Genomic DNA, 10,949 nt, shown 5'->3' with positions numbered 1-10,949 from the left:
TGCAGTTCCTATTGGGAGTATGTTTGCCTTGGTCCTTTTGTGGTTCGGAATTTCTGTGCCACTAGTCCCTGTTAGTGTTTTTGGCTACATGAAACCTGTAATTGAGAATCCAGTGAAGACCAATAAAATCCCTAGGTAGATTCTAGAGCAAAGTTTGGTATATGCAGCCCATTTTCTCAATATTGATTGGAGGCATTTTGCCTTGTGAAGCTATTCTTGGGACAATGCTTATGTGCCCATCATCTGCGAGAATCATTTCCATGATGTGAGAGGCATCTGTAGACACGCAGTTAACTCAGGCTATTGCAGAAAATATGATGGAAAGAGAAATGATTAAATTTGTTCAGATTGTGGATGCAAAAAGGTCACAATTGCAACAAGAGGACTCTCGTTTTGTCCCAGCCTTTGGCACTGTAAGAACTGTAACATCTCTTGCAGTGCAGGATCAGCGAAAGACATTAAAATCTGGCTTTGCAACCAAGGTTGCTCCTTTGAAGACTTCTTTAGGTGCTACCTCCAAAAAGCAAAAGTTATTTCCAAAGTGTCATCAGTTTTCAAGAATGACAGTGATGAAGAATCATAACTAGATGTGGCATTATTCAAATCTTTCTGAGAACCGATGGCAAGTATTTTAGCCATGAAATCAACGGCATTGAGTTTTTGAAGGAGAGGTGGAATTATTCAAAACGTTCAACAAAAAAATGGTAAATATTTTAGGAATCTAAGGCATCTATAGGGTGCTGGTGGAAGATGATCGATTGGCATCTCAAAAAATCCCAGATTTCTAGCGATGACACCTGCAGCAATTCGACTTGTGGTAGAAAACCTATTGTTCTGTTTTGATGTGATTTAATTCCTTAGTTATAAGTTTGATTTATTTTATTTGACCGCATGAAAACATATTTAGTGGTATTGTTTTTTTTTTAATTATTTTGATTCCTATGTTTAGGAAATCATAATTAATATGTAATAGGGTATATATAGGGTGATTTTTGAGATGTAAGGGTTTGATTTTTGCAGCAGAGTGATGCTACTTTGGAATGTGTAAAACTTCTTTTGATTATTATTTTTAATGGAGCATTTTCTTCCCTTTATATTTGGGATCCATCACGGTGTTTAATGTCCATCATGTGTTCCTTGTAAGATCACTTACATACTTTTTTCTTTTTTTATTTTTATTTTTATTTGTTTATTTTTTTTCTGTTAATTCTTGTTACAGCATTATCTAAGGGAAGTGTTAGGGATCCATCCATGCACGATTCTCCTTTCACAATGATTTTGTTGGTAAATATAGTGGTTATCTCTGCAGAATCCATCCTCTATTTGATGCTTTGTTGAGTAACCCTGTGTTTCTCTTTCCTCTAAAGCTACCACTAAAGATTCATCCCCTAATTGATGCCTTCAGTGGAGCAGGCTTTCTCCTCTTTTCTTCTCTCATTTACATCTTTTATCTGGCTGAGCATTGTGCCTACTTTTTCCCAAGTTTTCCGACAAAAATTGGCATCAACTCCATAGCCCAATGGTCCTTTCTCTTGTTGTTTTCGAATGAAAAACTTTCAAACAAATCCCCACACTTCCTAGCTAGTCTAAGATTCATTTATTTCAGCCACCCTCAGTTGGCAAAGAGAGAGCCCTCTCTGGTCTGGTAGGGCTAGATGCCATATCAAAAGCTTGGTCTATGTTTACCTCAGAATTTCCTCTTCTTAGCCTTGAGGTTCATTCTAAATGCTAACATGTTGGCCCCACTGTCAGGGAACGAGGTGACAAATCTTCTCTAGGAAAAAATCGTTCAAGTTGCAGTTTTGGTTGCTGATGATGGACAGTGATCATACATATGAAGGCTAAAACATTCACCTAGCGAATCCAACTTAATCCAGAGATTCGAGTGCTCACTGATCCATTCATGTACTAAAATAAGATGGTAGGGTATGTGGCAAACCCTGTGTTTTGTGAAGTTTTAAAAGAAGTTAGAGATCAGTTAGTGGATATTGAAATAGATGAGATATTTTTCATTACTATGCTTCAATGTTTGAGATCTACAAAGTTTCCTCTTAATGGTAAAATTGGTTTCTTTGAGTTAGTTGTTGAAAAATTTGAGAAGGAGATTGAGAATTTAAATGATCAGATCCAATCATATGAATTCTGAGATCCCAAAAGGTTCTTTGAAACTCTCTCTCCTTCAAAACAAGAAACAATAGGGCTGCCCGTGGATATTTGCATTGACAATTTGTAGTTGGAGGCCTATATTGAGGAGTTATGGTAGCAAATAAAGTCTGGTTTCTTCGATCCTATTGCAGTGTACATCGAAAAAAATTTCAGTTTGAATGACAAACCAGAATGCCTTTTACACAGCCAGACTCATTTTTTGCATGTATGGTTGTCCGCATTTTCATTTATGATTTGTTTCAAGTACTTCCAAGCAGCATCCTTGTCACAATTACTTGATTGGTTGATCTGGAATTACAATATCACTTGATCTATTGATTTTGCTATAAAGTATGGTAAGTTTGTGCATAAATAAGCTACCCAAGGCAACATTTTCCTTCTTGTATTTGTTTATGTACATATTGCAGTATGTATATGTTTTTGGATTGGTATGAGTTTTTTTTGGGGTTTACAGCTATTTGTGACCATATTTCCCAATGGATGAGGCACTTGGTCTGTGGTGTTCTTCACACCTCCAAGGAGTTGCCATCCCTAATAAGGCCAATGTTAGTTCTACTCTTCGCAACCTGTCACCTACCATGTTTGGTTTTGTTAAATGTTTTGCACATGATATTCAGTGAAAAATATGTCATAAGCATGTCCATTAGAAGCATCTTGGATAAATATTTCCAATGGTATATCACACTCCCAAAACTGGTTTGTGGATCAGAAGAATGACCAAATGAATAATTGACTCAAAAATCGACCAGTGCAGCAGTTCATGTATTTAACGATCCTAAGGAAGCTAGGAGATGCCAGTGGCTCGTTTTGTGGCTGCATTGTGATATACAAGGAGAGAACATAGCATTTTAGGTCATAGATGTCTGTCTTGCTGCTAATCCTTACCTCAACATATGGCGAGCTTGTTTCTCCGCTTTGATTGAAAGAGATATCCATGAATCTATGCAGAGGTTGGTTTGTCCAAATCAATTTTTTGCAGATACAATTCTTGGTAATTGAGAACCTACTTCCAATTCATGGCATAGGGCACTGTACATTGCTGATAGTGATATTGCTGGTGAAATGTTTACAGCTTCTGGTCTCATGGTTCTAGAGAGAAATTACTTGGAGATTTATAGGTATGAATCTTGGGGAGGTTCAACTATTCCAACATTTATGACTTGAGAATAGTTTGTTCCAACAAGATCACTAATGCAACTATTAATGATCATATTAAAAAGCTATTAGATCAGCACTATGCTACCAATATGCAAAATATAGGGTTTTTTCCAACAAACTTGGGTGAGGCAATTGTTATGGGCTATGATGCTATGGGATATGAACTCTGGAAGCCATACCTTTGTGCCATGATGGAATGTGACATGAAAGCTATGAGTATAGGTTCAAGGAGTAAAGAAGAGGTTTTGGAGACTTGCTTGCAGTATTATTTCAAGATACTATTGAGGCCATCAAACCATTGAAGCACAAACCCTCCACTTACTCTGGTTCCTAGGAAGTGAGTTTGCAAGAAAAGTAGAACTAAAGCTATGGAAAGGTATTTAAATCACACCTCTTACCCCACGATCATATCAATAGACCTAGAATTTAGCAAGGTGGTTTCGCAAAATGATGGCAAGATATTTGTTCCCTCTTATCCCAAGTCACTCAACGTGCTCATGGGGAAGTCTTCAATACTTATTCCAATTGGGAACTTGCAGAAGAAGAGGCATGGCCTCAAATGGGATTTTCTCAAAAGTATACAGCTGAAAGAGCAAATAACTGTGGACATAGTAAAATATATTCTGAGCTCTATGACAAACTGGAAGGACAATCAAATCGTTTACATCCAAGAAGAAACAAAAAATATAGCATTTCATGTACTCTTGAAAGATCTGATGAGTCTTAGCCTGGGAGATGACATGGAATGTCTAAAACAAGAATTCAGAAAGTTCATCTCAGGTTTGGTCTCATTGCTAGTTAAGCTACCTAAAACAAGGCTCTACAACTCATTGAAGGCAAAGCAAGAATGGTTAAGATGGTACACAGAATCATAGAAGAGAAGAGGTCAAACTATGCCACCTGCAATTACCCAAATCGTCCAAAGGATGTGTTAGATGTGTTACTGCAGGAAACAAATGATACAACAGAGCAATACTTCTCTATGGATGTTATATTTGATAACATGATAGATTTGATGATTCCAGGAGAAGACTCGGTACCAATGCTAATGACTCTTGTAGTCAAGTTTCTCATAGATTGTCCCCTTGCACTACAACAATTAAAGGCAAAAAACATGAAGATGAAGAAATCCAAGGAATAGAAGAAAGAGCAGCTGACCTGGAACAATTATACTTCCTTACCCTTTACTCAAAATGTGATAACCGAGAATTTGCGAATGGGGAATATCATAACTGGTGTGATGAGGAAAGCATTGCAGGACATGGAGATTAAGGGCACTTCATTCCTGAAGGATGGTGTGTGCTCACATAATTGAGATCCATTAACCTTGATGAAGACTATTATGAAAATCCACACAAATTAAATCCTTGGAGATGGCAAGAAAAGGATGCAAGTGGCAACAATTTTATTCCATTTGGAGGAGGCCATAGACTTCGCCCAGGCATTGACATGGCAAAACTAGAAGCTTCCATCTTCTTGCACCCGCTTGTGACCCAATACAGTTGGGAGGCAGATGAAAATTCCAATTAGACAAAGTAGTAAAGAGCACAACCATGATAGAATGGGTGATACATAGATTCGAGGGCCGGTGCGCATAGCCCATTGGCATTATACATCTAGGGGTGCTGTGCGTAGGGCCATCCTTAGTTTAACATATGTAGGAAACACACACTGAAGACATCATTCTCATTTCCAGGCATTGGTTTTGCATTTTTTTTTATATACTCAATGCACTAATATAGGGTGAGAAATCATCTGGTGCAGTTCCTGTTGGGAGTATGTTTTCCTTGGTCCTTTTATGGTTCAGAATTTCTGTGCTAGTGGTCCATGTTAGTTTTTTTGGCTACACGAAACCTGCAATTGAGGATCTAGTGAATACCAATAAAATCCCCAGGCAGATTCCAGAGAAAATCTTGGTATATGCAGCCCATTTTCTCAATAGTGATTGGAGGCATTTTGCCTTGTGGAGCTATTCTTAGGGCAATGCTTATGCGCCCATAATCTACAAGAATCATTTCCATGATGTGAGAGGCATCTGTAGACATGCAGTTAACTCAGGCTATTGCAGAAAATAGGATCGAAAGGGAAATGGTTAAATTTGTTCACATTGCGGATCCCCAAAGGTCACAACTGCAACAAGAGGACCCTCGATATGTCCCAACCTCTGGCATAGTAAGAACTGCAACATCTCTTGCAGTGTGGGATGATAGAAATTCATTAAAAGTCTGGCTTTGCAACCAAGGCTGCTCCTTCCAATACTTCTTCAGTTGTTGCCTCCAAAAAGCAAAAGATATTTCCAAAGTGTCATCAGTTTTCGGGAATGATAGTGATGAAGAATCATAACTAGATGTGGCATTATTTGAATCTTCCTGAGAACCGATGGCAAGTATTTTAGCCATGAAATTAGCAGCATTGATTTTTTGAAGGAGAGGTGGCATTATTCAAAACATTCAATGAACAAATGGCAAATATTTCAGGAATCCAAGGCATCTATAGTGTGAAGGTGGAAGATGATCGATCGGCATCTCAAAAAATCCCAGATTTCTAGCGATGACACCTTCAGTAATTCGAATTGTGGTGAAAAACCTATTGTTATGTTTTGATGTGATTTAATTCCTTAGTTATAAGTTTGATTTATTTTATTTGACCACATAAAAACATATTTAGTGGTTTTGTTTCTTTTTTATTTTAATTATTTTGATTCCTATGTTTAGGAAATCATAATTAATATGTAATAGGGTATATATAGGGCGATTTTTGAGATGTAAGGGTTAGATTTTTGCAATAGAGTGAGGTTTCTTTGGACTGTGTAAAGCTTCTTCTTATTATTATTTTTAATGGAGTAGTTTCTACCTTTTAGATTTGGGAACCATCACGGTGTTTAATGTCCAGCATATGTTCCTTGTATGATCACTTACATACTTTGTTTTTTCTACTAATTCTTATTACAACATTATCTAAGGGAAGTGTTAGGGATCCATCCACGCAGGATGCTCCTTTTGCAATGATTTTGTTGGTAAATGTAGTGGTTATATCTGCAGAATCCATCCTCTATTTGATGCTTTGTTGATTAACCTTGTGTTTCTCTTTCTTCTAAAGATGCCAATTGAGATTCATCCCCTGATTGATGCCTGCAGGGTAGCGGGATTTCTCCTCTTTTATTCTCTCATTTACATATTTTATCTAGCTAAGCATTGCGCCTACTTTTCCCCAACTTTTCCAGCAAAAATTAGCATCGACTCCATAGCCCAATGGTCCTTTCTCTTGTTGTTTTTGACCCAAAAACTTTCAAACAAATCCCTACACTTCATAGCTAGTCTAATATTCATTTATTTTAGCCACCCTCAGTTGGAAAGGAGAGAGCCCTCTCTGGTCTGGCAGGGCTAGATGCCAGATCAAAATATTGGTCTGTGGTTACCTCGGAATTGCCTCTTCTCAGCCTTGAGGTTCATTCTGAGTGCTAACACTACGATTTTGATGTCTGCTCTTCATCAATAGTATCCCATGGTTCTGTGGTATTCTTATTTGAATCTTCTTCTTTTGGATGTGGTCCTTCAATGATATCAAGATGATCTCCTTTTTCCAATACTCTTCCTGAGCTATGGTGAATACCATTGATCTCAAGAGGAGATGTTTGGAAGTGTTGTACCCCAGCATTGTAAGTGAGCTGAGCTACTTCAATGTGTGGGCTTGGGAATGGTGGTATAGGTAGTTGAGTGGGAGTGTATATTTGAGATGGATGTGGATGGTGTTGTGGTTGTGGTTGTGGTGGAGGTGAATGGTAAGGATAACATGGAGTTTGGTATGGGGGATATTGAGGAAAATAGGAAAATACTAAGGATATTGTTGATGGCTCCCATAAGTTCCTTGCCAACCTTGTTGCCAAGATTGGTTTTGGGGTTGAGATGGCCAATGTTGCCAAGGAAAGGGTGTGTTCCAATTACTACCCTCGAAAGTATTCCTGGGACTTTTGAAAGACCGTAAGGTTATCTGCAAAAGCTACCTGTTACACACATGTTCATCTATCAGACATATATTCACAGGATATGGAGAAAGGATCACCTTTGGTTCTTTCTAGATTCGCTTGGGGATCTCCGTGCGGTAAGAAGAACTCCTCCTGACTGCCTCCAAGATGATTCCTGCACAAAAGAATGAAGCAACCAATTGGTGGGCCCCAGTATTGCAGCAATAATGCTGCAACTCCTGGAACTCCCTTCTTTAATTTTATTAACCTGGTAGTTTGTAACAAACTTGGAAGTGACGGTGTTGTATGCACAAGTACTAGCTCTTGCTGCAGTTGTCACTTGGTCAACTGGCACAAGTGCGCTAGCGGCTCAAGCCAAATTATATGAGCTCTGAGAAGAAGATTTTTAACTGATGGATGAAAGCTAACTCAAAGAAGGCTAATCTACTTCCAGAAAGAAACTGAAAAGTTGAAAGAAAACGCAAACCCTAATTTTACCAGCTAGCCCTACTGATGCAAGAAAGAGGGTGCAAGCTACTGAAAGAGATGCCATTGACTTCTAGGAATGTAAGATGCATGTGTCTAAGCTACTACTACAGTAACATCTGAAAAAAACATCTTTTTGTATTTTTGAATAAGTTGTCAGAATTATCATGCATGTGCTTTTAACTGGTTTTTGACTATGCAGAGGTGGATTGGCGAGAGGAAATGCTTGCAGAAGGTTGGGAAGGTTTGAAGAGGGCCTAAGGGGTCCCTAGCACCCTTACAGAGAGTTTCACAAAGTTTGGCTGTCAGGAAACCGCGTTCGTGAGCTTATACAGGAAGTCTACAGGGGTTCTATAGGATGTTCAGAAATGAGATTTTGGAGGATTGATGGAGGAAGAAAGATGAAGGAGTGGGTATGGAGGTGATATAAGGGTGTGAGGAGGTCCAAGACCTAGTGCATGAGGATAAGGAGTGATTGGATTTGGTTTAAGGATGGAGGGAGCAATGATGCACAAGAATATGGGAATTTAGGGAAAAGTGAGCAAATGGCGAACGTGAAGCAAGAATCCGAGTCAGAGGATGGAGCAGGCGAGATTGATGGAGTATGGGCAGATAGAGAAGTATTCCAGGTGCTCTGCAAGTTGTTTTTCAAACGAACAAACGAGGACTTGGAACATCAAAGACCTAGTTATGTTAGCCTATTCTGACCTAGATAACAGTAAAGAGAATGAACAGAAGTTTATTTGCAATGAAACCATGTGAAATAACTTATGCAATGAAGCAATCAAGAATCTGAACATGTAACCAACTTCTGCAAATAAGAATCGAACACTAATGATTGCATGGTGAAGCAAAGAAAGTTTTTTTTTTGGCAGTAAGGTCACCTTGATCCCAGCTCCTGATCCCACTGAGGGAGAGGTGAAATCAGAGGTGCTTGATGGCCTTTTTCTGAAGATCTTCCCTATTATTAACCTATCAACTCAATCTGAACATAAAAATCCTTTTTAATCATCAAAAGAAATCTAAATAACAAAGAAAGATTTAAATCTAAATAGCAGATTTTATTCTAAGAATGCGGCAAAAACACATAAATATAAACAAAGGAGGTACTGGGCACTTGAAATAGGCCCAATCCCAAGAGCTATAGCCTCCTAAGAGAGATTTAGAGCTGGTGCAAAGCTGGATTCATCTTTATTGATCAAAAGAATAATTACATTCCAAAAACTGTCCACAAGGAAAACTTGAAAATGTGCTGAAATGCAGAGCTAACTTACTGCCTAAAAATGACTAAAAGAATGACTAAAATCGAACTACAAACTAGCTAACTTCTGCCTACAAAGTGACTAACTGAAATGAGGCCCTAATCCCTCTTATTTATACAAATTAAGGACCCCAACAACCCTCCTAAACTTTAGGAACTCGGCTGCCAAAACTTGTAGTTAACAACACTTTTACTAGCACTTGCTCGGTTGCCCTTGTGATATTGATTTGGTGGCCCTTGAACTATGAGCTGATGGTGGAGAATTCGAGGTAAGGGCCCATAAATGAAGGGGACACCTTCCTACAAATCCTCTCCCTTGTTCTTCCACGAATTTGGCTGCCAAGTGCTCATTAAAACCTTTGATTTTGTCTAAAAATTGACTAAAAATCTACACAAAGCACCATTAGACTTGTTGGCATAATGACTAACCCAATTCACTCTATTAGCATAAATATAATAAAAAACATACAATAAACTAATGAGAATGGTGGATTAAGTCGAATTAGGTGGTTGAATGAGCCCATATAATTATCCATTTTTTTGGGCTCATCATCACCTCCCTACTGAAAGTGTTTCTCATCCTCTGAGCAACCAATCTATCTTCTCATCTTTGATAGACTTGGTGGCCTCCCTATCATGCCAAGCTTCTGAAGTGATTTCCTCTTCTCAGTCATGAAACCATGCTTTTATCTCTGCTTCTTCCCACTGCCTGTGCTCCTTTTCCTAGAGAATTCTCAGCTTCCTGTAGAACTGTCTCAACATCCTATAGAGAGGCCATTGTGTCCAACATTTTCATTCTTTCTCTCTAGGTGGATGTCTTCGGGCTTCGCCATTCATAGTTGATGGATGCCTTTAATGGAGACCTTTCCTTTTGTGTAGTTGGGGTGTCTACAATTGTAATTGGCTCTTTTGACTATGGTTGGGGTCTGCCAGTTCTTATCTGCATACTCCTTCTTGCCTTAATATACAGGGAAGGCTCCCTCTTTCACTTTCCTTTCTGCTTTGGAGATGTGCTTAGGGTGGCCAGCACAACTGCTGCCTCCCTGGCTAAAATCTCAGGCGATTTTCCCTTTTTGTTCCTCTGTTTCTAGACTTCCCGTAGAAAGTCTTGTGCTGACTGTTTTCTGTCTTCCTGTAGAAACGGTCTTCTGGCTTCCTGTAGAAACGGTTTTCACTATTTTGGCCTGCTTGGTTGGGGGTTCCTTCTCTTTTGATTTTTTTGTGGTTTCCTTGGGTGTGCCCTCACCTGCTTGGACTTTTTCAGTCCTCTCTGCCCTGATTTGCAACTGTTTCTCCCTTGGCGTTTGTGCCTTTATTCCACCCACAGTTTTGGGCTCAGCAGCTTGGCCTTTCTCTTGTTTCTCTTCTTGCTTTTTCTGTGGTGGTCTATCCTGGGTTTCCTTACCCTTGGCTTTCTCCTCTGTTGTTTCCTGACCTACTAGGGGACCTTCCCGTAGTCGCTGCTCTTTAGAAATCTATGTTATGTCTGCCCCTTGAGTTTCCTGTTGCTGTGACTAATTTCTCAGCAGTGCATTTTCCTCCTATAGCTGGGATGTTTTTTAATGCTTTCACTGTGTCTCATCATGGCCAACTTTCCTCTTAATTCCTTTAGCTTTTCCTCCACGTGGTGTCGAGTGTTTTTTCCAACAAACTGCTCAGGTGAGAAAGCAGGTACAACTAAAAACAGAGGGATAACTAAATTTTCGTCTTTTTCTGAAACCAAATAAGGAATTTCCCATGTGCCTCTCCTTACAACATCAAATTGCAATATTTCCCTTTGTTTTAAACTGCTTTTATCCCGAATTTGACTCTCTGCTTTTGAAAGGAATTTTTTTCTTCTTTTTTTTTACAGAACAGTGGATAAATAACACAGGTTCTTTTCATAGAGTAGGCAGATATGAAAATTCGTTTCTT

The 10,949-nt window shown here is 38.9% G+C and overlaps 1 pseudogene; it reads left to right on the top strand.

Moving 5' to 3' along the window:
- The first annotated feature begins 317 nt into the window (after positions 1-317).
- Positions 318-4,854, top strand: LOC149185827 (3-epi-6-deoxocathasterone 23-monooxygenase CYP90D1 pseudogene; annotated as a pseudogene).
- The last annotated feature ends 6,095 nt before the right edge of the window (positions 4,855-10,949 follow it).

This window comes from Pinus tabuliformis, chromosome 3_1 (genome assembly GCF_031772625.1).
Source record: "Pinus tabuliformis cultivar Carrire ecotype Pingquan chromosome 3_1, CPIR1, whole genome shotgun sequence".
Classification (NCBI taxonomy): domain Eukaryota; kingdom Viridiplantae; phylum Streptophyta; class Pinopsida; order Pinales; family Pinaceae; genus Pinus; species Pinus tabuliformis.
Note: the sequence above shows the minus strand (reverse complement) of the source record. Positions and strands in the feature narration are given on the sequence as shown.